The 25073-nt window shown below is 38.5% G+C and overlaps 1 long non-coding RNA gene across 2 annotated transcripts in view; it reads left to right on the forward strand.

Moving 5' to 3' along the window:
• Nucleotides 1–24044, forward strand: part of LOC119264596 — a 44169-nt gene extending 20125 nt beyond the window's left edge. The window contains exons 4-5 of one of the 2 annotated variants that reach the window (XR_005131147.1): nucleotides 12702–12755; nucleotides 23769–24044. This is a non-coding gene — a long non-coding RNA (uncharacterized LOC119264596). Of the gene's footprint in view, nucleotides 1–12701; nucleotides 12756–14398; nucleotides 15010–23768 lie in introns of those variants that run through there. The other variant, XR_005131145.1, reaches the window with a different exon arrangement.
• Nucleotides 24045–25073: the final 1029 nt, after the last annotated feature.

Consider the following 25073-nt stretch of genomic DNA (forward strand, 5'->3'; position numbering starts at 1 on the left):
CCAATGCTACAGCACAGTAGAGCTTTAACCAGACCTGAAATTTTGGTTCAAACTTCATCAGGTTCCAAGTCTAAAACTGACCAAAGTATAACAAAATTCTGCCTGAATCTGAAATGAACTGGCCCATCATCAACCAAAGTGCAGGATAAAACCTAACAGGGTAGCAACAATTACCAAGCAATGTCAATAATAGAGTCACAGATAAATAAAACATAAAACAATATAGAATTACATGCTACACTAAAATAATCAGCTGTGCAAAATGAAGTTTAGATTTTGCTTTAACAATTGTAAACAGAGTCTTTTAAACAGCATCGTAAACATTAAGTGTGGATGAACTTTCCATACTGCTCTGCTCTCATGCTGTGCGGTGCTCATATAGCGAGATGTTAATACCAAATAATACCAATACCAAAACACTGTTACATGGAAAATACCGAACTGCACTTTTCTGTATTGATTTTAGAGCAGGAAGTGAGACTGCATCCTTGGCCCTCATGGTGAACAGTTAGATCACGTTGTTTTAATGAAGAATATTATGATTTTATATGTGCGCAATGGTAACAACTGTGTTTGCCAGTTAAGCACTGGCTAGCAATTTGAGTTATGCTCATTCGGCAAAGTTTCAGCTGTCACATGATTGCTTTGGTAGTCACAAAATGGAATGTTAAATGATTTATTTTAATAAAATAAGCATAATAAAAAGGTATAGGGTCACTCACAGCAAAAGGATTTTAGTCTAAAGCCCAAGTCAACAGTCCAAAATGTGTTCTTGACTCTGAATCACTTTGGACTAATTCGCTGGAATGGTCCTTAAGTATCAAAGACTTTATTTGACCATTTACAAGTGCAAGGCATGTTTATAATGATCTGAGGGCAAAAACAACATTATTTTTACGAGAAAACACAAGAGCGGACTGATTAATGAGCTTCTCTTATATGACACTGTTTTACTCCTGGTTTAAAACTGGTTTCAAAAACTCTGCTGGAGGAGGTTATTGTAGATACTCCTGGAAACTAATAGTAACAGTGAAGATTATGCAGTGAGCACTGTGTTTGACTGTGAGCTGTGGCACAATTAGGTATTTTAAGCGATGCATCAAAAAACATGCACAATTTTACTCCAGTCATATCATCAGATTTGGTAACTGCCTGATGCTGGTATCACTTATGCAGCATGTGCCTTCATCCAAGGGAGATTTTTCATATACAAGGGCCACAGAATTGCTTAGTCCAGGCCTGGCTAGCAGTACAGGCACATCCATCTATGGTAAACGCGTTTACAAAAACAGACATGATAATTTAGCAGTTGGTAAAGCAGTAAAGCGAATGAAGAATGAAAATCTCTGCCGTATTCCTCCCGCACTGAGGTACACGACATTTGACCCAACTCTCTGGTTCAGTGTTCCCCAATGCCATCTATTCTTCCAGCCTCCAAACACAAAGCTCTTTTAACTTTTCACCATTTCTATTACCTCTCTGCACTTGCACACTATAGGTTTGTGGGGCAATGACTGTACAGCTGGAGGCGAGGCTTGTTGGTCTCATGTGGCCTCAGTCAGTCAACTCAGGCAAAACTCCCACATCTATCTAGATTGAGCCTGCAAGGTCTGGGTTCAAATTGTATCCTGCATCATGATAATAAAAACCACTGGCTCTCTGGAAAGGAAACACTATGGGACTCCCTGTTCATGCCACTGTGGCACAACACACACACTCAGCTTTAGTGTTGAGTTTGACTTGAAAAAAGAGAGTGAATTACCTAAGGGAGGCAGGAAAGTCTTAGTGTTTACTATAAGAAATGCACTTCTGCTTCTTTGGGTACACATGCAACTACAAGCAGTATGGTGCAAGAAGGCAGTGAGGAGAAATCATGTGACCTACTGAACCTGAAGGAATCCAGTTGAAGCCCCACCATGTTGTGAGCTGAATGAAAATGTCCTCTGCATGGCAGCTTGCTAGTCTTGCTCATCACTCGTGGCTAAACCATTTGATCTGAGGTCATACTGATGTACTACTGGCAGTTATCGCTGAGATACACTGTAGCCTATGAACTGCAACCTTAAGTTGGTATGAAATGTTTTCTGAGCAAACACTTTCTGTATCATGCTTCAAAGACCAGTAAGAAAAAAGAAGTCAAATAGCATTATCACTTCTGCAAATTTGCCGTAGACTTCAGACTTCACAGTACCTGTGAAAACGCTCTGAAAGAGTTCCTCTAAAAACACTTGAGGAACAAATAGTCTTAGTAAGGTAGGTATGTTAGGTTTGTTTTGATGTACCTGCACTTAGAGTCTACAAGTCTCTGCAAGTGTACTGGAGGGATGAAACACCATTCTGCCAAAAGATATTCCTTCAGGTCGGTCTTTTAATGGTGGTAGTGGAGAGGCTGTCTACCACATCAGGCCAAAATCTCCCAAAAGTGTTGTGTTAGGTTGAGATCTGGTGATTATGAAAACCAAAGCATATGATTTACATCATTTTCATACCCATCAATCCATTTAGTGACCCCTCTTGCCCTGTGCACGGAGACCATTCTCATCAGGGTAGAAATGTTTCATCATAGAAGAAATTGATCAGTCACAATAACTTTGTATTGATTTGCAGTGATCCTTCCCTTTAAGGGGACAAATGGATCTAATCCATGGCAGCAAAATAGCCCCCACAGAATAACACCAGTTACCGGCCCCCCCTCATTGTAGGGGTCAAGGATTCGGGCCTGTACCATTTGTCTCTATATATGCCGCTACATCAGTGACACTGTTGTGTATGAAGAGAAGCCCTTTGCTGCCATTATAGAATAAACCTTATTGAACTAGCTAGAAGACATGGCTGTATCATAGACAAGTGCATTTTGGTCATTTTAGTGTTTTACATAAGAGTAAAAGTCATTATTTGAGTCTAATTTGTGTCTTCTGAAATGGGTTTAACCCCTTTTGGCAGCGGCTATGGTCTCTGCTGTCAGTTATAAACATTACAGTTCACAGTTACTGTCCTGCAGAGCATATAAAAAAACATCTGGTATGCTCACATATAGCGAAAAGCCTCAGCAGTGTATCTAAATGGTCTTCTTTACACTACTAACTAGGCGCCAGGTTAAAACTGATGCAGGCCATCTATTTTATAAATAAGTAGTATAAATAATAATAAGTATATAATCAGTATATTATATGGTTTCACAGGGGAAAAATACATCACTCGTGCTCAAAGACATAATGACATAAATTAAGCCTGTGAACAAAAAGGCTTAAGGTTATTAATATTTGTATATAACTGACAGAGCTACATAATCTTGTAAATGAAAAATTATTATGACATATTACATTTTAAGTAAATCCAACATTGCATGTTCATCAGCGCAGTTAATTAGACTTTACTCAGTTCACTTTAGTGTGATTTACTCAATAAATGTTATTTAATCAAGTACCTCTGAAGCTACTTAACACTTATATGGAACCACTTCATATTTTTAAGTAAATCCTTTAAGTTTTTGAGTGTAGCTAGTAGTGCATTACTGTTTTTTCCACTCTTAGACATGAAATTTCATAGACTTTCATGTCACAGCAGAGAATCTGGCAAATAAATAATGAATACAACACATGTTGTTCCAGACAAGCATAGGTGGAATAACAGTGTGTTCTGTCTATGGTTCCACACTGTTTACCAAATCTGAAGGGATAAGAATGAGTACACATGTAGACATTGACTTTTTCTTTTCTATTATGTGAGACATGTCGAACATCCTTAACCCACCCCTATTCATAAATAAGTGAGGGCACTTTTTTTTATGAACTGTGACTGTTATTTTTGGACAGCACCTCATTCCACTCCTCTTCTATTGTTACGGTGCTGGCATGTTCTGTTTTCTCATTATTTTTTAATGGACTGCCAAATGTCATCGTGAGGATACTGTTTGGGTAAACTTGGCCGAAAGCAATGTTGTACAACATTCTCTTAGAAGAAAGTCGATCAGTTATGTCTACCCTTTTTCAAAATGCCCTCTTTTACGCGATGAAACTGAAATTATGCAATAATCAAATTCACACACATACACACTTCCTTAAATCTAGACCAATCATTGGATGATAATGACTAATTAGCAGACAGGTTGGAAAATTAGTTCATGGAAGCCAAGGGATATAATTACAGGAGCTGTCAGCCGCCCGAATGCACGGGATTGAGGTGCATAAATAATTGTGCTGGCTGTGGCCAAGTGATTAGATTCGAAACACGCTCTAGGTTCAGCCACTAGCTTCCTGATCTCAACACGATTCCCATGCTGCACAAGGAGGATGCCTGAGACTCTAGCCTTACTTCATTATCAGTGACATCTGTCATTTACTTCATTAAGCAAACATTGTATTCAGCGTTAAAGGAGCAGAGACACTGACCATTGCTCTCTGGTCTCTGAATACACCATCTGCTCAAGGAGTTGGCAAGATGCCCTTTGCCTCATTCTAAATTATAGTCTGGGATAACGCAATATTTAATAGATTAATCTGAAATACTTTCAGGACACTACAACCTTGAAGATGCCAGGTCAGTCTGTCGCAATGGACTCTCAGAGCTGAGTTCAGCCCATTCAAAACAGTTTACTGTATATTTTACAGTAGGTTCCTGTAAAAACAAATCCCAGAAATCTCTACAAAAGGAAAAATGGGAAATGAACATTGAATATTAATGAAAAAAAAATGTAAAGTTGTTTTGGGGTTGTTCTTCACTTGTGCTAAGTTAATTATCTTGAGTCAATTATCTTGTGATCTCAGCATAACAAAATTGTTATCTTGAGATAATGGGTTAATTATCTTGTGATCTCAACATAACAAAATTGGTATTTGAAATAGAATTATGTATATTGTTATCTCAGGACAATGACATTATCTTGCAATAACAAGTTATTTATTTTGTTGTCTCAAGATAACATTCCAGAAAATTCTAGCAACACCTGGCCTAAGTCTTACACTGGCCTACGTGAACTAATGTACAATGAAATGACCTATAGCAATGTTCATGCCCTAAGGCTATTCCCCATGCCAGTGTACAAGAACCAGCAGTTCCCTGCTGTGCAAACAATTACCCTCACAGGTCACTGAACATCACCACCAAAAGCCCATTCTATCCACTCATCAATTGCTTTTTCCAGCTCCACCCCTCCATCCTGTCCTCACTCATTCCTTCTGTAGATCTCTGCAGCAATTGTCAAGGGACATCTGACCACTAGCACTGCTACTCTGATGCCAGTTTTTCATCAGTAGTTAGCTAACCTGTTAATGAAGATCTACCCTAATTAAAATTAATCATAAAGAGTTGTGGTGTCAAGACTGTGTGAATGGTAGGGCATCCAATCATAGATTTCCTCATTTGAATATGCCCTAGTGAAAAAAGATGGTACCTACTGGTGGAATTTATAGCTTTGCTTGGGGTGCCTGGTTGGCAAGAGCCAGCCCTGGCTCCAAGTCTTATTAATCAATTTATCAGTTCATTATAACTGATCTCAGGTGTGCCCTTCCCCACCCAGATCTAAACCTTAATAACATAACAGAAACTCCAAAACTAAACTCTGTTTTTAGATCTGTTCAAACGTTTTAGATCTGGCTAATGCAGCAGTTCCACCCAGTGCTGGGCTCTGTGGACAACTCCAGCCTTCTAATGACTGCCAAGAGCGTGTCAGTTCACCTTGGAGGGCAGGGTGTCCGTGGGAATCTCAGGAAATGGAACATTGTTTCATGGTCCAGTACCTCGGAGGCTATTTTTCCATACCAATAAATGTCTGAGGAACACCCTGAGAGATTTTCGCAGTGGACACCTTTATTACTTTTTGATGATGTGCTGAATGGGAAAATGCAATGAAAACTTTGAAAGGTGTGGAAGTACTAAAAAAAACTTTTTGTGCAAAAATAAACGGTTATCTGTTATAAGCATCACAGTATGTTGCTTATGTGTAAATCTAAGGTATTCCTGTCTAGTTCTTGTGTATTATAACCCAAATGAAGAATATCAAAGAACATTGGTTTTCAATGCCATCTGTACATTCCATGAACATTTTATGACAATTTAACCAACGAAATGTCCCAACAACTACTTAAAATTGTCTTGTTACATGAACCTACATTAAAGTTAAGAAATATTTTCCCTTCTTTTATAAAATTACTATTCCAGAGATACAAGGATTTGTGATGACAGTCGTTATTCAATAGGCTGTGCAATTGCCGGACCTAAAATTGTTCTGCCAGTTGCAATTTCTGACACTTTCAGGCACTTTAATTTAATCTTCAGCAATATCAGATGATTAGTCTGTCAGAGATACTAAGGTAGTTTATACTTTGGTCTCAAAAAAAAGGAGTTAGTTGTGCTACAGAGTAATTTCTCTCCAGCATGAGATTTCTTGTCCTCCTCAAACTCTCCCCATCATTCAAGCACTAGCCACTTGGGACTGAAATAAGTCAGAAGCATAACTATTTGTAGTTCTTTTTTTTAAATCTGCACTCTATTTTCAGTCTCTTGGCACTGACTTGCCAGTGCCTTTCAGGTCCATTTCGGTGGAGCAGATGCCGAATCTGTGTGCAGACGGGTGACTTTGGCTGGTTAATGTTTGCAGGGTAAGAAGAGAAAGAGTGGAAGATTGGTATCTCACCTTCAAGGACCCCAAAGAAAATTACATTTGAATTTGAGATTGGTAACCCATCCCTCCTTTGGCACATTGAGAGAATTAAATTAATGGCCTATGGGTAGGACTCCGGGGGTTAAGAGGGATGAGTGACAGGGAGCCACGGGCAGAAAGATTAACAAGGGGAAAAGTGGGGAAGAAGAGCAGAAGGAACTGAAAAAGAGACAGACTTTTGCACAGAAGAAGAGCAACCAAATACACTCTTTAAAATAAAGATTCTAAAGATTCCTAAATGGGCTTGAAGGTAAGGATCTAGGAAGTAACCTTTAATTGGCATAGGATACTTGCATCTTGAAGAGCCACTTTAAACTTCTTTAAGGTCCATAATCAGACATCTCTTTTAAAATATCATTCTTTAAAAGGCTTTCCAAACTGTAACTAGCATTTAAAATGTTGACATGTTATGTAGCAGTGACGTTGGCTTACTTCTGCCTGGGGGGTGTTCAAACAGCCCACCCACAAGTATTTCTCCCAAACTTCAAGATACTTCATCATAAGGGGGATTTTTAGTCTTTATACTTGGGGCTTGTTCTAGAGACAATAAGGAATAAGGAAGTGAGCAGGCATGTTCATCACACATGAAGCAATGGTTATATTTTTAATTTTGACCAGGGTGCCCCTTTAAGGAACCATTCACTAAGGTTCTTTAAGGAGTCAAAGGCGGTTCTTCTGTGGCATCTTTTCAAAGAACTCTGTTTGGCATCTTTATTTTTAAGAGTAAAGGTGACTTTGTGGACATCTTAGAGGTACACAAACCATCAAAAGGAGGTATAAAGCAAAAGAAGAGGTGAAAAGAGAAAAAAGGGAGCAAGAGGAATGGGGGGAGTCTCCGGTTCTTTGGACTTTCCCCCCCTCCAGCTGTAATTAACACCAGCAAACTCAGTCCATAAATCAGGGCCTGTCTAGCTTTCAGTGGAGGTTCACAAAGCCAAGACTCCAGAGAGTTTAACTGCACTGGACACACTTAGCAGCAGGAAGACTACAAAAGTGTTGCCGCCAATTCATCCACAAAGGGTGTTCATTATCACTGCTAATTGTATTGTTGTTCTGGTGTCAGAAATGTGGTTTAGGAAATACTGCATGCTGAAAGAGATGAGTTACAGCATTCTCTGCTTTGCATAACTATTATGGCTGCTGGCAATATGCAGGTAACAAAGGCAAAACATAGATGTTTATTTAGGGTTGCCCAGTTTGTGTATGATAAATCTGATGCCTATAGAATAAGGTGGCTGTGTCTAAACCATAGTATCTGTCAACTTAGTAAATAAATGTGTGGGCTAATTGGCAAATAAAGAACCAAAACACAAAAAGATACTAGTAATACTCTAGTAGTTATTGCTATTGTCTTGTCATCATTATTATCATAATACATGTAATTATAATTAATCATGCATTTATGAGCAAATATGAACGTAAATATTTAAGGCACTGTAGATAAAAAAAAGCCCAAATGAACACCTACAACCTGTAAACTAAATACAATTAAGGACAGATAAAAAAGGAAATGTTATGAATGTGAAATGATTTTGCTGCCTGAAAACAATGCCTCTTCACCACCTTAACAGTTTTATGTTATCATTTGTAATTCCCTAGAATAATTTCGTAGTATAGTATTTCATGGTAAGCCTTATTTTACAAGTCATATATCTGGTGTTTAGTTTAGCATATCTGCATCAGACATGTATATGTTTAGGCAACATCTGACATCTTTAGAAAGTCAGCAAAAAAGCTGAAATTGCATTTTCCGAAATCGTAACATTCTATTAATAACAAGATTGTACAGTCAAGGGCAGCTATGCTAAATAGTAGGTGAGTGTTAAAAAATGTTCTTTTTTTTTTGCAAAGAAAGTGAACTTTGACACACATTTCTGTGGTACAGCATTGCTGTTATAATACACTCTCAATGATAAAAAAAAATCAAAACGTTCTTTTGAAAGATGCTACATATGCACAGCACCACACAACACCAGACCATTCATTTCTACACGAAAAGTTAATTAAAAGTTCATTTTTCACTGTCAGGAAAAAAGCAGGAGACATACAACCCCATTTCCAAAAAGGTTGTGCAGAATATAAATAAAAATAGAATGCAATGATATGCAAATCATGTAAACCTGAGAAAACGTGATGCCAACAATACTTTCCAAAAAACTTGGAACGCATGTTCACCACTGTGTTTCATCACCTCTTTTTTTAACAACACTCTGTAAGTGTTTGGAAACTGAGACCAATTGCTGTAGTTTTGGAAGTGAAATGTTTTCCCATTCTTGCTTAACATAGAATTTCAGCTGCTCATTAGTTCGGGGTCTCCTCTTTCATATTTTTAATTTCATGATGCGTCAAATGTTATCAGTGGTGACAGGTCTGGACTGCAGGCAGGCCAGTTTAGCACTTTAGCTCTTTTAATACGGAGGCATGCTGTTTTAACACATGCAGAATGTGGTTTGGCATCGTGTTGCTGAAATAAACCTTCCCTCAAAAAGATGTCGTCTGGATGGCAGCACATGTTGTCAAAACATGTATGTATCATTCAGCATTAATGGTGCCTTCACAGTTGGGTAAGTCACCCATGCCAAATGCACTAATGCATCCCTGTACCATCATTAATACTGGCTTTTGAACTGTGTGCTGATAACAAGCTGAGTGGTCTTTAGCCCAGAGGACACAGTTTCCTTAATTTCCAAAAATAATTTCAAATGTTGATTCGTCAGACCACAGGACTCTTTTCCACTTTCCCTCAGTCTATTTTAAATGAGCTTTGGCCCAGAGAGGGTGGCAGTGTTTCTGGATCCTGTTTATGTACAGTTTCTTTTTTGCATTTTAGAGTATTTTTTGCATTTGTGGATGCAGCGACAAACTGTTTTCATATACAATGTTTTTCAGAAGTATTCCTGAGATCATGCAATAATTTTCTCTACAAAATCATGTTTTTAATGCAGTGATGTCAGTGGGCCCAACGATCATGGCCAGCAAATACTGTTTTTTGGCCTCGTCCCTTGCAGACAGAAATTTCTCCAGATTCTCTGAATCTTTTAATGATATTATATTATTAGTTATATTATAGTTTTAATGGTATTATATTATTAATGTGTCCACACTTTGCCCTTTTTATGCCTTGTATTCTTCGACATTCTCCATTCTCCATCTAATCTAATCTCTTATCTAATTTTTTCAGAAGTATCTTCTGAAAAATGAGTACCTTGATGATCATTTTGACTGTAAATCAATAAATGAATGGTGGTCTCTGACTGTGGTCTAGTAATGTAGGTGAAGGTCAAAAAAGGACACTCTGATGGCCTCAGCAAAGTGGATCAGCCCTTCATTGCACCAAGAATTCCACAGATCAACACCAACCATCTTTAACAAAACTCCACAAATTAATTCTTTGAGGTTTTTAGCTGTTGTGCATGTATGTTTCATGAAAAAGCAGGTGTCACTATTCCTCAGTGTCAGTAGTGTAACTGTCATTTCCGAAGATTATGATGGAGAGCTTGCTTTCTCTCTCCAGATAAGCTTCAAATGCCATCAATCACAACACACTTTAAACCACATTTTGCCTGTCTCTCAGACAGCATCGATCACGCTCACACTCAAAAGCCCTTCTCCTCTGGTCTGGCTCTGAGCTGTGGCTCATATCTGTGAGTGTGAAACTCCTTTTTCAGACACCCATGCTCAAAAGCCATTGATTGGAGAACCTCTGTCCTCATCGATCGTTCACCATTACTGCTGGGATTTGGCAAACAAACCCAGCTTTCAAGAAATTCGACGAGAGCAGCTAATCTTTACTCCTATAGGATTCAGAGGTGAAAAAAGGAACATTCTCAAAATCTCTATTTAAATAGAGTATATAGAGTATTGATAATTAGTGTCATGCTAAGTAATAATACTGTAGTGATATTTTATTCGAATGCAGTTGTAAGTATTAGAAAAGAACATTTCACTTCACTTGTTTATTCAATTAGTTTTATTTTGGTTAATGAAAAGTAATTCAGATAAAACATTCAGATGCTTAAAGTTGCACTCTGTAAGAATTTTACATTGAAATAAGTAGCGTTACTAAGTCTGGAGGCATAACAGGATAAAATGTGATGTTTGTGCACTGCTGCAAATCACCCTGCAATAATAATTAAAAAGTTGTGTCAGGTCAGATTTTAGGTAGGATAATACCGTCACATGCCCAGACTCAAATAGAAGCTAAGGGTCAGTGTTTGGTGTTTAATGCAAAATCATCATCATGCTGATAAAGATATGATGACAAGAGTAAATAATACACTTGCCTTCTTGGAAGAATCTTTCAGTTCTCTTTGAATACGCTGTCAATGTGCTCACAATCATCAGATTTATGCATTCTGTTAAGGGGTCCAAAGCAAAACCTCCCATACAAAATATCCTTCTACATGTTCTGTGCACAGTGCAGCAATAAGTCAGCGTTCCTCTCGTAGAATGTCCAGGTCCAGTGCTCACAGTTTCAAGCTTTACTGGCTGTCTGCTGCCCATTAGCTCAACTCAAACATTATTAAGATAACCATAAAAGAAGCTCTGGGTTTAAGCTATTCTGTCGATCTTGTGGAAGCATGTGAAAATGTTGGTCAATAAATTTTTTCCTACATGTATGTTATCTGGAACTGGATCCTTCAAATTACAAGGAGTTTAAGGAGTCAAAATAATATTATTGCAAGCTACTGGTGTGCTGTGAATTAACACCAGCCGTCAACCTCCCTAAAACAGGCCAACAAGTGTTGCCAAAGGCGGTGGTAAAGCTGCTTTGGCAGAAATAGATTATACTTTGAGCTGCTAGTGTTTTTATAGCATAGAGTTGAAGTACAGTATTAGCCTTCTTTCAAGCAATGTCATTTCAATGTGCAGGAGTGGTAACATGCTTGTAGTATGTATAGTAATATTCATATTTTGACTATTTAACAACCTCGCAATTCAGAGGCTCCAGTTACACTTCAGGGAAATGCATGTGCAGGAAAAAGCGTATCAGCTTTTTAATACTTTAGGACAGGGAAGCAACTTCAGCAATTTCTGGAATGTCCAGCTTCTGCTTAGACCTCAAATTCCTAATTGTGGCATGCCATTGACTACAAAATGACACAACTTTAAGATCTATTGAACATTTGACTGAAACTTCAAGAATGAATTATAGGCTGTAATTCTTGTGTTTCTAAAATAAGAAAAAATGGAAATCAGTAAAAGAATACAGTGGCTATTTAGGTTTAGCTTAGTGTTTCCTTGGGTTGGGAGTGTTTTTATAATGGTAATAACTTGATAATAGTTTTTAAAAGTACTCCAAAAAATACTGATACAAGGAAAAATGTCCTCAAATACTATACAATTACATATCACCTCTGATGTTACATAATACACACATATGGTTGCATGGTGGACAGTGGACAGAATTTCTGTACTCACAGAGGTTAGAGAAGACTGGGTGCCATAGACCTAAAAATGTTCTCATTGCAATTTGAACTTGAAGCTTTGGATCTTTGAGGAGTTGGTTCTGATCTTCATAGACATTAATAATGCATAGCATGCAGATTGAGCGAGGCATTACTGGCCAATTTAACTTGAAGTATGCACGTTATGTCTCTATGTCATGTAGACTTCTAGGACCTAACGCATACATTTGAAGCTTTCACTTGGAAAACAACCACCAATACAACATGCGTTGATAGAGTAAGCTCGGCAAAAGAAGTAGTTGTGAATGAATGAAGAGTGGCATGAAAGGAAAGAAAATGTGAGAAGGGTGGAATGAGAGCAGTGTTTTCTGTTGTTGTTATTATGTCGCGATGCTGCACGGTTGAGATGGAAGGATGGAGTCCTAGTGCTTTCAGTGGGCTCAGGCAATAAATCATGTGTCTGTGGATGACAGTTCTAAATGAGCGCTCTCATTGGGCTAGACAAGTACATCACTTTGTGTGTTACTTACTTGAGGCTCCGCCACACCATCTGTGCACATTAAAAGGGGCCCGTTGCTCAGTCTTTCTCTCTTTTTCTCTCTCTCTCTCTCTCTCTCTCTGGCATGTTAAAGAGGGGTTCGGTAGCTTTGAGGGATTTCCTCTGCCCACTGCTGACCATTTTAACTGTAAGTATGTTCTTCTCATTCTCTCGTTTTGCTTCTCTCATTCATTTCAAAAAGGCATTCTAAAATCATCATCTCCCTCAATTTGATGCAGTTGACCTGTCCATGCTCTGCCCACAAATGCCTTCTTTCACAGCAAATGTTGTGAAGTTGGATAAGCTTTATAGAACACAGACAAAAATCCTATTCAACCTAATGATAAATTACAGTGCAGAATTCAACTTTTGTCAAAACACAGAAATGTACAGTATGTTCATTAAAATGGCATTTATTACATATATGTGAAAGGTCATATATTCGAAACTGATTTTTGCTGTATATTTCGGCTAACAGCAGCATGGTCACAAATTCAGTGTCATTTACAACCTGCCTGGTTTTGATTAGCTCAATATTGTGTAGGATATCTAAATTCCAACTTAAATTCCAGGCACATGAACCAATAGACCCCAGAAACGGCTTGAACCCCTGCTCTTTTGCCTATATACTCTAGTCTTCTTGGTCAACATGCAGTAATTGTGTTCTATGTTGCCATCCTCAGTGTGCTCAGCAGAAAACTAGACAGGAATTGTTTTTTTTATCTGCTATCTAAGCAAATATAAGTAAGTAATTTCTCTTATGGATTATGACTTAAAGAGCTGAAGAGAAATCCTGTCATGTTAGATCAATCTTCAGCATGATCATGAAGTGACAGTGGAATCAACCATCGTGTTTTAATTTCCAACAGCCGAGATCAACTTTTGAGAAAAATCGTCGTCTAGAAGTCCTAGATACTTCACTGACTATGAATATGAGTGGCAGCCTAGAAATGGACTGTCAGAAATGAAAAACAGTGGCAGCAGTTCTATGTCAGGGCTCCTTACTTAGAGTCGTGAAACTGCTATAAGGTAAAATATATGCAATTATGTCTGTCATAACTTTCAACTAAGCATGTAATGCCTTTTAGAAGCTTCAGATATCGAAGTTTACTCTACAATTGCCAGAAATGTGAATGGCTGTTAACTCTTAATATCCCACAGGGACACAAGCAGAAGTTGGCGTTATTGTAGTTTTGACATTGATGGCCAGTATTGAAGGCCTAGCTCGATTAGTCACAGTGTGCCTTTGGGCAATAATGCTGTTGTTTTAGGCTGCATTGTGAAGAACTCAAACTAAATTTGGTTACCTCTTAAAAAAGATAGCTGTCTCCCTTAATAAGAGTGTTTGCAATATAGTACCATTCTGGAGGCCCTGCCCCCTCAAATATGTGTGCAATGGCCTGCTAAATCTGGCTGAATGTAATTTTTTTAGTGTTCTGTAAAGCTTGTCCAGCCTTGCAACAGCAGTGATGAAAAACACTTCAATTCAACATATTTTTTTTTTTTTTGGCTTGACTGTAGGTGATCTAACAATAGTAAGTGTTTATAGTAAATCTAAAATCAAATTACCTTGTTGGTTAATTTCCTTGGCTATATTGAGTACAATGTGTTATGTATTTGATCATTTTATTATATCAGAATTTTATCAAGATGACACTTGACATTTGCTTGTTTCTAAAAAATAACACATTATCTAAGGCGCTTATCCCTCTGGGTCATGGGGCATGCTGGAGCCTATTTCAGTGGTCATTGTGTGACTTAATATGTTTTATTTTGCCTCCCACCACCCAGGAGAAAATGCTCAGCTAGGTCGGAGACCCTCTCCAAGACAATGTTTTACTGCTAAAAGTCATGGTACCAGGCCAAATGGCAGGATTAATTAGGCAAGGAGGCTGAAAGGAATGACTGTGAGGGTATGACTGTCCTTACCCAATGAAACACAGGCAACAGGTTTCTCTGTTTGTAATAACTATCAACGCAAGATTGTTGATTTTTTTCAGCATTGCCAATACAAAACAACACCATAGAATCATGCCCCTTTGTGGAGTGGGGCCTGCATGGTACAGAGAGAAAATGCATGTGATTTCTGCTAAATGTTCACTACTTTAGTATTGACATTAATCAAGTAAGCAGCCAAAAACAATCTTTGTCTCTCTCTCTCTGTCTCTCACACATATTCTTTGATATTTAACTATTCTGATTCTCATCCAGCCTGGCCATCTGAAAACGGCTATTGGGAAATGAATTCATTTGTCATGCTTGGGGAAGTTCTGCATTCGAAATGAAAGCTGGGGGCTGTGATGGTCACTGCTAGTTGATCAGAAGGGATCCCACAAATCCTCTGAAGCTTTCTGAGATAGGCCTTTGTACTGTACGTCATGCTAACTGCCAAAAATAATTAGAGTAATTAGAAGACACCAATAAAATATTGCAAATCTTTTTGTCTTATATGTTCTTGTATTTTCTGGACCTAATTCATGCTTCAAGTCATCCAGTAGAGGACAGCAGATACATATCAAACGTCATAATGAATGACCAGTGAGAAATTACTGACCTCTGCTGAAACAGAGCAAAGCATACCAAAGATGTATATCATAAAAAAAAGACATTTACACTATATAAAGGGGCAGCAGGAGGACACATGACAAATCAGACGTACAATAAGGACAGGATGTTGGCTGACCAGATGAACTAAAAGGTCGTCCATATTGTGCACCCCAAGGCAACTTTGCTGATTTTCAAGCTGAATACACAGTGCTAATGAGTTCGTTCTCCATCTGTGACTGCCTGTCCCAGTACCTAGTTATCTCATTATCCTCTATTTCACATTTCTGCCTTGAATACCATCTTCTCATTGAAACACTTCTTGTCTGCTGAAGGATGAGTAGGGAGGTAAATGTATTACAAAAAAATATCATTAGTTCACACATAGAATTTTTATCTCATATGCCTTGGTTCAAAAGACTAAGCTTATTATACGACTAGTTTGACTGGTCTAATTAGTTACTGTTTTCATTTAAAGGACCCAAACGTAACTAGGGGTCCTACCTTAGCATAAATTCCTAGTAACAGATGCTGTGAGTCCCTCAATCTTCCAACAGAATGGAAAATAACCATATCTGGGCCTGCATTCACAAAACGTCTGAGAATAGGAGCACTGATCTAGGACCAGATTCCTGTCTTTATTATACAACTTTATTAAGATCAAATCTCAGATCAGCAGTCTAGACCGGCCATCATCATGAGATTTTAAGTGGTCAATTGCCAGATAAATAACGACTGACAGTGTAATTGGCCTTTTTCATATAATATATGAAGCTATTAAAGCACAAGTCTCAAGTGGCCAAATTAGCGATTATGGCTAAAGTGGCCTGATTTGCTATCTTCCTTTCTAGCTATCAATATTTAGTACCTCCCTACTGACAAAAGACACAGCTCAAGCTCGAATAAACAAACATTACTCACCACCACCATCTAAAGGTTTTATAGCAAGAGTCGGAAACAGGTTGCTGTTTTCATAAGACGTTTTCTGCGTTCACTTATTTTCAAGCATTTGCCTCAAGCCAACAGATGGAAATTCACCCAACACGCCCCTTTTTGAAAGCTAACAACTGTTGAAAACAGTTATGGTTTGCTAAAATAACTGCAATCAGCTTGAATAACTGCAATCAGATGATTATGTAATAACTGTAACAGGCCTACCATCTGGCCATTAGGTTTGCCCTGTAATAAAAAGACCTGTGGCAATTATAATAAGTATGTAAAAATGCATCAATACATCACAAAACATTGATCTGAAGGTGGTGATTCAACTACTTCAATTTTTTTCAATTAAATCAAATCTTTCTCACATATACGACTGAGATTCACATCTGCATTAGCGTTTAGCAGTGCCATTTTAGATATGAAATGTAGGCCTAAAAGAAGATATGACAGAGTATCATCTTTGTAGTCTTATTCTAAAAAAGCCCTCTGTCATCATTACAGGTCATGTTAAAGTCCTTATGATCCCAGCTAATGTCATATTTCACATAATAGTGTTTTTGGAGGCCTGTCTGTGAACTACAGAAGGATGTAATAATTAAGCCTGTCTCCAGCTACAATGGTTCATTGCCTGAATTCCTTTTCACCCTGACAAGAAGGCCATGTTGCTTTGTGGAAACATGAAAGCTGACCGCTCCATGACATAAGGAGCAGCACCTCCTGTCTGAGGCAGTACGAAGGGTCAGGGCAGAGAAATCTTCATTGTGTCAGGCATAATGACACTTGCTTGAGAGGCTGTGTGTGTGTTGAGACTTTTTTCGGTATAATCAGTGATTGACCTGTAAGGTATGCGCAGGATAATGGCTACATCCTCTTGGCCATAATGCTGATGAACCTGGACAAGATAATTAGTATACAATAGACCACTGAGGTTGTGCATCTTTTCATAGTCAGCCACGTGCCCAAATCCACATTTCAAATCTGGTTTTGTCTATGGGAAAAAGAAATGAGCACACACACACACACACACACACACACACACACACACACACACACACACACACACACACACACACACACACACACACACACACACACACACACACACACACACACAGGCCACTTTATTAGGTACACCTTACTAGTAAACGGTTGGACCCCCTTTTGCCTTCAGAACTGCCTTAATTCTTCGTGTCATACTTTCAACAAGGTGTTAGAAACGTTCCTCAGAGATTTTGGTTGGTTATTTGAGTTACTGTTGCCTTTCTATCATCTCGAACCAGTCTGCCCATTCTCCTCTGACCTCTCACATCAACAAGGCATTTTCGTCCACACAACTGACCGCTGACTGGGTATTTTCTCTTTTTTAGACCGTTCTCTGAGAACCCTAGAGATGGTTGTGCGTGAAAATCCCAGTAGATCAGCAGTTTCTGAGATACTCAGACCAGCTCGTCTGGCACCAACAACCACGCCACCTTCAAAGTCACTTAAATCCCCTTTCTTCCCCATTCTGATGCTCGGTCTGCACTTCAGCAAGTTGTCTTGACCACCTCTACATGCCTAAATGCATTGAGTTATGGCCATGTGATTGGCTGATTAGCTATTTGTGTTAACAAGCAATTGAACAGGTGTAGCTAATAAAGTGGTTGGTGAGTGTGTATATATATATATATATATATATATATATATATATATATATATATATATTCAATTGAAAAGACAAAACACAAATACTACTGTCTCTGTGCAAATAATCATATATTTTTAACATACCTACCATATGATCATCATCATCATCATCACCATCATCTTAAACCACTTAATGCAGATAGGATTGCAGGGTCTGGGCGATGCCAAAGAAAAACAGTTTTGGTAGTTTCAAAAAACGTTACAGTGTACATTTCTTTAGAGATCCATTTCTGTAAATGGAAACCTTTTTAAAGTTAGACGTAATGTAAAGGTTGTAGGCCATTTAAAGATTTTTACTAGAATCCCATATTTGAGTCTTTGCTTTATGAGCGTTCTCTCCTACGTATTTAGTCACAGATCTGTATTTCTGTTGGAGTATTTCGTAGCTTCCATCCTCATGTCTCAATCACCCATCACCACTTTTTGTCTGCCAATTCAAATGAAGGCTCTTCAAGGAAAAGAAAACGAGATAAGCTGACATTGATCCACTGATTAGCACTTGCTTTATAGGCAGATATTCACGCAGATAAATGTTACTGATGAGGAGTGCTCGTCAGTTGGCTAACAGCTTGTCTGATCAAGCCGCTATTGAGGGATGACATCCTGCCACAGCCATTAGCAATCTGGGTATTTTGAACAAGACTGGAAAAGTGAAGATTAAGTCCATGTTAGGAGGCAGTACTACATTTTTCATATTTCACAGCATCGCATACAAATTTATCAAAATAAGAAGAGGAGGTTTTGTGATGCTTACGCCAGTTTTCCCTCTTCTTGCAGTTTTTTTTCTCCACTCTAATCTTGAAGGCATGAAACTCATTCATTTCTCATGCACTGTCAGCAAACAAACACACGTTCACATGATGATGGATAGACAAGTGTTGACTGAACATCCTTTAACTTCACACAACGGTGCCCTTGGCTTATCCTACTTCCTTATGCTTGATGAAACTTTCAAGCAGTTTCATCAAAATCACATATACCTTGACAAACCATTGATGATAAAAACATTTATGATAAAAGTCAATGGGCAGTTGCTGAAACAGTATAATTATCATACTGTCAGCTTCTTGTTTTAATTGTGGAATTGTGGCCTATTAAGCAGAGAAAGGAAGTTTGGTGTCTGTTGTTTGCCTGTTGGAAAGAACATTAGTAAAGGGATGTAAACCCTGTGCCAAAGGACAATATATACTGGATAAGGAGACTTGATCTGTGTGAGGATCTTTTAAAAAAAAAAAGTTTACTTGTTTACTCTGCCTGTACTTGTCTTGCTCATCCTCCAAAACCAGAGACATAAAGCCTAACCATAGCAACAAGGTTTTTGATGACGATGCCAAAAGGGGCTATTCCTGTGTATGTGACTCAATTGAGTAGGATTTCCCAGAAGTCACATGCATTCCGATCTGACTGTTCAGACAATAGTTACACAGCCATGTGTCAGATTTCGGTGCTTCATATGAAAGTGGCCCTAATCACAACTGAAAACATCAGATTTAATGGCTGAATCTCAAATGGCTCCCAGCTCAGCTCCCTATGTACTGCACTATGTAAGTGATGAAATAATGGCCTCTTCACTCAAAAGAGTGCATTTTTGCCTTAAAGAAAGCTTTTTACATTCAGCCATAAACAATACAACTCCCTTCCTAATATTTAGTGCACTGTTTGGATGTAGAAGTCATAGTTTCATTACCAATACAGTGCTTTATGTAGGGAGTATGGACCCATTTCAAATTCAGTCAATGTGTTTTTTGCTGTTTACACTGCCACACGAAAAACAAATCTGATTGCATTTAGGTTACTTTTACCTGGAGTGAGAACATAGCCTAGGGAGTGCCAGTGGCAAAGCACTGGTAGGAGCTGGCTACCTGACTGATGTTGCCCACTGAGCCACTAGGTGGCACTAGGGAGCCGGGCGTTGGCCTGCTGTTGCCATCCAGGGCAATAGGCAACACTAGAGACAGTCCTTATTGCCACACCAACCTAATATAGCTCATCATTGTACTCTGCTTGGGCTACTTCAAAGAATAAAGCCATTTTCAAAATGTTGTTCCCAATTTTCTGTCCACCTCCACATGCTTGTTTCTGATGAACAGCACTGATTTGGACACTGGCCTGTTGTTGCCCTCTGGGCATTAGGTGACACTAAACAGCTAGAGACTGGCCAACTGGTGCCCTTTGTTAAAAAAAGCTGGTGCTCAGGAGCTATGTGCTGGTCTATAGTTGCCTTCTGGGGCACCAGGCACTGCTAGGGAGCTGAGTGCCAGCCTACTGGTGCCCTCCAGGGTGCGAAGTAGCATTAAAGAGCTGGGCAGTGGTCTATTGTTGCCCTGTGGGGCACTAGACAGCATTTCCTACCTCCCCAGCCTAACATAGCTCATCTTTGTACGTGTTTTTTAAATTGTTATTTAGTTACTGCAAAGTTTAAAGCCCTTTTTTGTGTGTTGTTTCCAATATTTTGTCCACATTGATCTGCACGTCAACATTTGACAGGACGGTAAGAAAGTTTACCCTGTGTGCCTGCATGAGTGTACGGATTTGTGAAATCGATTATATGCTACTGAAGCAACAGACAAGATTACTTGTCTGAAAAATGCTGGATTATTCCATCGACATTCACTGAAAACAGGTCGGTAAATTCCGTTCATTCCATAATCTCTCTGCTTTCATCTTAGCTGTGCAAAATGTACTCAATTAAGTCAGACCAGGATTATCAAGTCATCAGCTCCTGGGAACAAATGCTTCACAGGTGTTGACAGGTGTTGACCTGGTGTTGGTTGCACATTTTCTTCTTTTTTTGAAGTTTGTTTTTTTTTTACATTAATATCAAGCTGCATAATTTTGAGTGAAATATATATGACAAGTAAAATTTTTTGTTATTTATTTGTCATTTATCCCTGGTTGCATAAAGACTGCAGGAAGTTCTCAAGCAATTTCTAAATGTGCTGTGTTCCGCTATGGCATGGTATGAGGTTATCGCAGTGCAGTCTTCATCCAACATATTTTAGCGCAACGCAGTGAAACAAACCAACAAAGCAATACTAAGATTACACATACAACCAATCCCCAATAATCCAACAACCTATACATCACTTTCTTTAAGGCTTCACATGCCCAAATTTCTCCCAATGGAAACAACATTAATTTGAACATTTTAAGCTAAAGCATACTGCCATGCCACTTAATGCCTTTATGTGCACATTTCACAGACCACAGTAAATTAACGGTAAATTTTTTTAACTTGGTTTGACTTTTTTTTTTAATTTGTATTTGACTTTGGACCTGGGCAGCTGCAATTTTACAGATCATTTTTTGCTAATTTGCTAACTCACTGCTAAAAAACTGAAAGCTTGACCAAGATAATGGCTGTAATAAAGGCAAAAATACTGAATAATACAAATTTTGCTATTATATTTCTTCTGCTTCTACTACTATTTGGCTTCTGACTACTGACTAATTTACTGTTAAATTCTGTTAAATTATCTCCTAAATGGTTTTAAAAAGCTCTCAGTAGAGGACAAAAACATTCTTTATTTTCAGTGTAAGCTAATGTAAAAAAAAAAATTATTCCAAGCAATTCTGGAGCAAAAAAAAAGATGCATGGTTTTCTTCAGACAGGTGCAATATGTTTTCTGTTTTTTTCCTGATGTTGAAAAAGTTCATGATTAAATGACCATTTTATAGATAGATAGATACATACATACATACATACATACATACATAGATACTTTATTCATCCTGAAGAAAATGTAGCAAATTTAGCATTTTGACTTGAAATTTTATAAATGAAAGGCGGTCCCTGACTTTTGCACACTACTCTTCAACCAGGCAGTATAAGCTTACATTAAGTGGTTTATCATTGGATTCTTAGTTGCCAGACTGTGTTAACACATGGCACAGCTTCAGTGGAAATGTTTGTTTCATTTGACATAAATTGTCATGATTTTCAAGACTTTTTTTCACCCACACATTCAGTAGTTATGCAGTTTTACTGGTAATTTGCATTTGAACCACTTTTGTGACTCACACTAAAAAAGAAATAAAAAAAACTCCCATCAAAATGCTGATTAAATCACTCTTTTATAACTGACACTGCTAATGCTTATTGGTATTCAACCTAATATGGCTAATTAGAGTAGCCACCTTTGTAAATGTGACTTTGTTACTTTCAAAGTCATAGCCCTTTTTCATGTGGTGTTTCTTTTATTTTGTCCACTCTGCATGCCTTTTAATGACTTTCATTTTCACTCCCACACTTGCAAACCCTGTTTTTATGATTTATGAGTCTTGTACCCTACTTTCACCCGCTAGTCAGTATGTGACAGGACACTGAAGGAGTTTAACATGTGTGTGTGTGTGTGTGTGTGTGTGTGCAGGCATGAGTGTGTGCAAAATGTATGTACATACACACTCTCACAAAAGTGATAAAGTAAAAATAAAAGGCTGCTGACCACCATATCAGACACACTGTTCCGTGCCCCCGCATACTGTGGTCAGTTGGTGAGGTAGTCCAGGATTCAGATTGAGGAAAACATTTATAGAAACATTTTGTGTTCTTTGGGCCAAAGAAGAAAAGCACCATCCAGATTGTTAATCACTTTTTTTCTGTTTCTGTTTTTTTGGTATTTCCCTGAACAATGTGATTCACGTGTAACCTGTAAACCAGTAAAGCCGGCTTAATACTATAAACCTTTAGTTTTTGAAAACAAACAAACAAACAACACATTAGTAATCTAGGCTCAACAAAAACAACATATTGTGAGTAACACAAAATCTACATTGTGAGCTACACAAAGCTAGTATTTTGTGTCAGACTGCCTTATAGAAACCTTATATATATTTCTTTCTGAGGCCAAAGACACGTAAGCTAATGTAAGGAGCACAAAACCTGAACCCAACAGGAAAGAAGTAACATAGCTTTGTGCTACTTTCTCTTTCACCATTTCTCCTGAATGTGAATGTGCATTTTGAGAAGGCCAAAGGATGCCTTTAATTCACAATGTCCAATGTAAAGTGTATATATATGATGGATTTTCTATAGGGCGGCGTGGTGGGTAGCGCTGTCGCCTCACAGCGAGGAGGGCCTGGGTTCGATTCCCCGGCCGGGTGATCAGGGTCCTCTCTGTGTGAAGTTTGCATGTTCTCCCCGTGTCTGCGTGGGTTTCCTCTGGGTTCTCCGGTTTCCTCCCACAGTCCAAAGACATGCAGTCAGGCCAATTGGACATGCTAAACTGCCCCTAGGTGTGAGTTTGTGAGTGACTGTCTGTGTCTGTCTGTCTGCCCTGCGATGGACTGGCGACCCATCCAGGATGTATCCTGCCTTCCGCCCGAAGACTGCTGGGATAGGCTCCAGCATCCCCCCGCGACCCTGACGGAGAAGCGGCTTAGAAAATGGATGGATGGATTTTCTATAATATGGACACCCATTTGTGGCAGTTATTGGGTCCAGTCATTGCTTATATTGGACATATAAAGGGGTATGACACAATTTTACAAGACTTGCTGCGTCCTACGACACAAACACTGTTCCCTCATGAAATGCTAAAGATGTCCTTTGGGAAACTAGCATTGCCCCACCTCCCCATGGAAAACTAATAGGGCATCAGATCTATTGCTCATTGTTGTTCTATGGGAATTTCTGCAGTATAATGAAGAATTACACCTCCTTTATCTTGAAAAAAATCTTTTTTTTTCCTTCAAGAATGATTTAAAATCTAGAATGACGGCACTATAAGAGGGACTGAAGCTATAACTTAATCATCACCTGCACCCTGAATGCCATTCATGCATCCAACAGGTGTTCACCAACTGTTCTAGTGAGACAGTCTAGTCAAATAATTCATTACTTTGGATGTAAGTGTGCTTTTGCTCTTATGTGGTTTCACTCTTATATTAGTCTTATTTTGATTCCCTCTAGACTTTGACGAGTAATTAATTTTGACTTCTCTCAGAAAGAACATCGAAATGATATAATGTTTCTCCTTTTCCCTCCCAGGTGGCATTTGAGAGGTGTAAATACTGCCAGTTGGCTTAAAATGGATCCCGTCAGCACAGGAAGGTCACTGAGAGGATAGTGTACCATTACTACATCTGCAATAATTTGAGCGTTCAAGAAAAGCAGAAACTCAATTAGCAGCTTAACACTGCAGGATTCATTTCCAGTATGATTGGCTGCTGTCTGTAGGCACTAAGAATGGGAGTTTTTCCACATCATTATTCAAGGTGAAGGACATTAGACAAAGAGGGTTTGGGGGAAATGGTGAATGTCAGAACGATCCTGTTGACTGCGTCTTATACGGTTAGCTTTAAATTAAGGACTTTAACCATTGCTACATCTATCGTTATTATAGTAGTGCCACAATAGTCCCGAGAGTGAGATTTTCAAGTTTGAATGCTAAGAAACCCCCTTCAGATGATGTATCTTGAAGTTGGGAGGAGCTTGTGAGGAAAATCTTTGGGGTGCATATGTGAATGCAGAATGTCTGAAATGTTTATTTTTGTCACAAGTGTATTTATCAGCCTCTACATCTTTATTGCTGTTAGAGTGATTACAAGTGGTTGTTTGACACATTTATGCAATGCATGCTTGGTGGTGTACCCACCTTGACATCTAGACACACAGGGCCAGTTTTCTTGGTGATGTGCAGGAGTGAAGGTTAATAAGTTGGTGTGAGCAGAAGCAGCACAGTGTACACAGTGTACACTCTACATGTGTGTACATATATTCATATATCACTAAATAGTGAATAGTAAATAGCATATCTAAATAATATAAATAGACATGTAACAGAATGAACTCATTCTATATATTTGTAAAAGAGCTTTTAATAAAGTATAAAATAATAATACATGACAATGAAGCTGACTAACAGCAAGTCTGCCAGAGAACTGCCTTTTTTCACCAGGCAGGTCTTGGAAACCAGCTAGCTGATGGAACCAGATGGAAACCAGCTAGATGCAGGACTGTGAGCAGGATCAGGACAAATGGTTCTAACCTGTGGGAATGGAATGAAATCCAGTGGTAGATGAAGTACACAAATCATGTACTTGAGTTAAAGTAGAGATCCACAAGGTAAAATTTTACTCTAGTAAAAGTAGAAGTTCCTCCCTTTAGGCCTCCACTTGAGTAAAAGTACAAAAGTATTTGCCATCAAATGTACTTAAGAATTAAAATTAAAAGTACTAAAAGATTAATTATCGCTCTGATGTCCTGTTATCATTTTTTAAACCAGACTCGCTTCATCAACTCATTTTAGGTGAAAATACTCCAGTGTCTCTCTTGGTAAACCAGTCTTTTAAT

This window comes from Pygocentrus nattereri, chromosome 12, assembly GCF_015220715.1.
Source record: "Pygocentrus nattereri isolate fPygNat1 chromosome 12, fPygNat1.pri, whole genome shotgun sequence".
NCBI classification, from domain to species: Eukaryota; Metazoa; Chordata; class Actinopteri; order Characiformes; family Serrasalmidae; genus Pygocentrus; species Pygocentrus nattereri.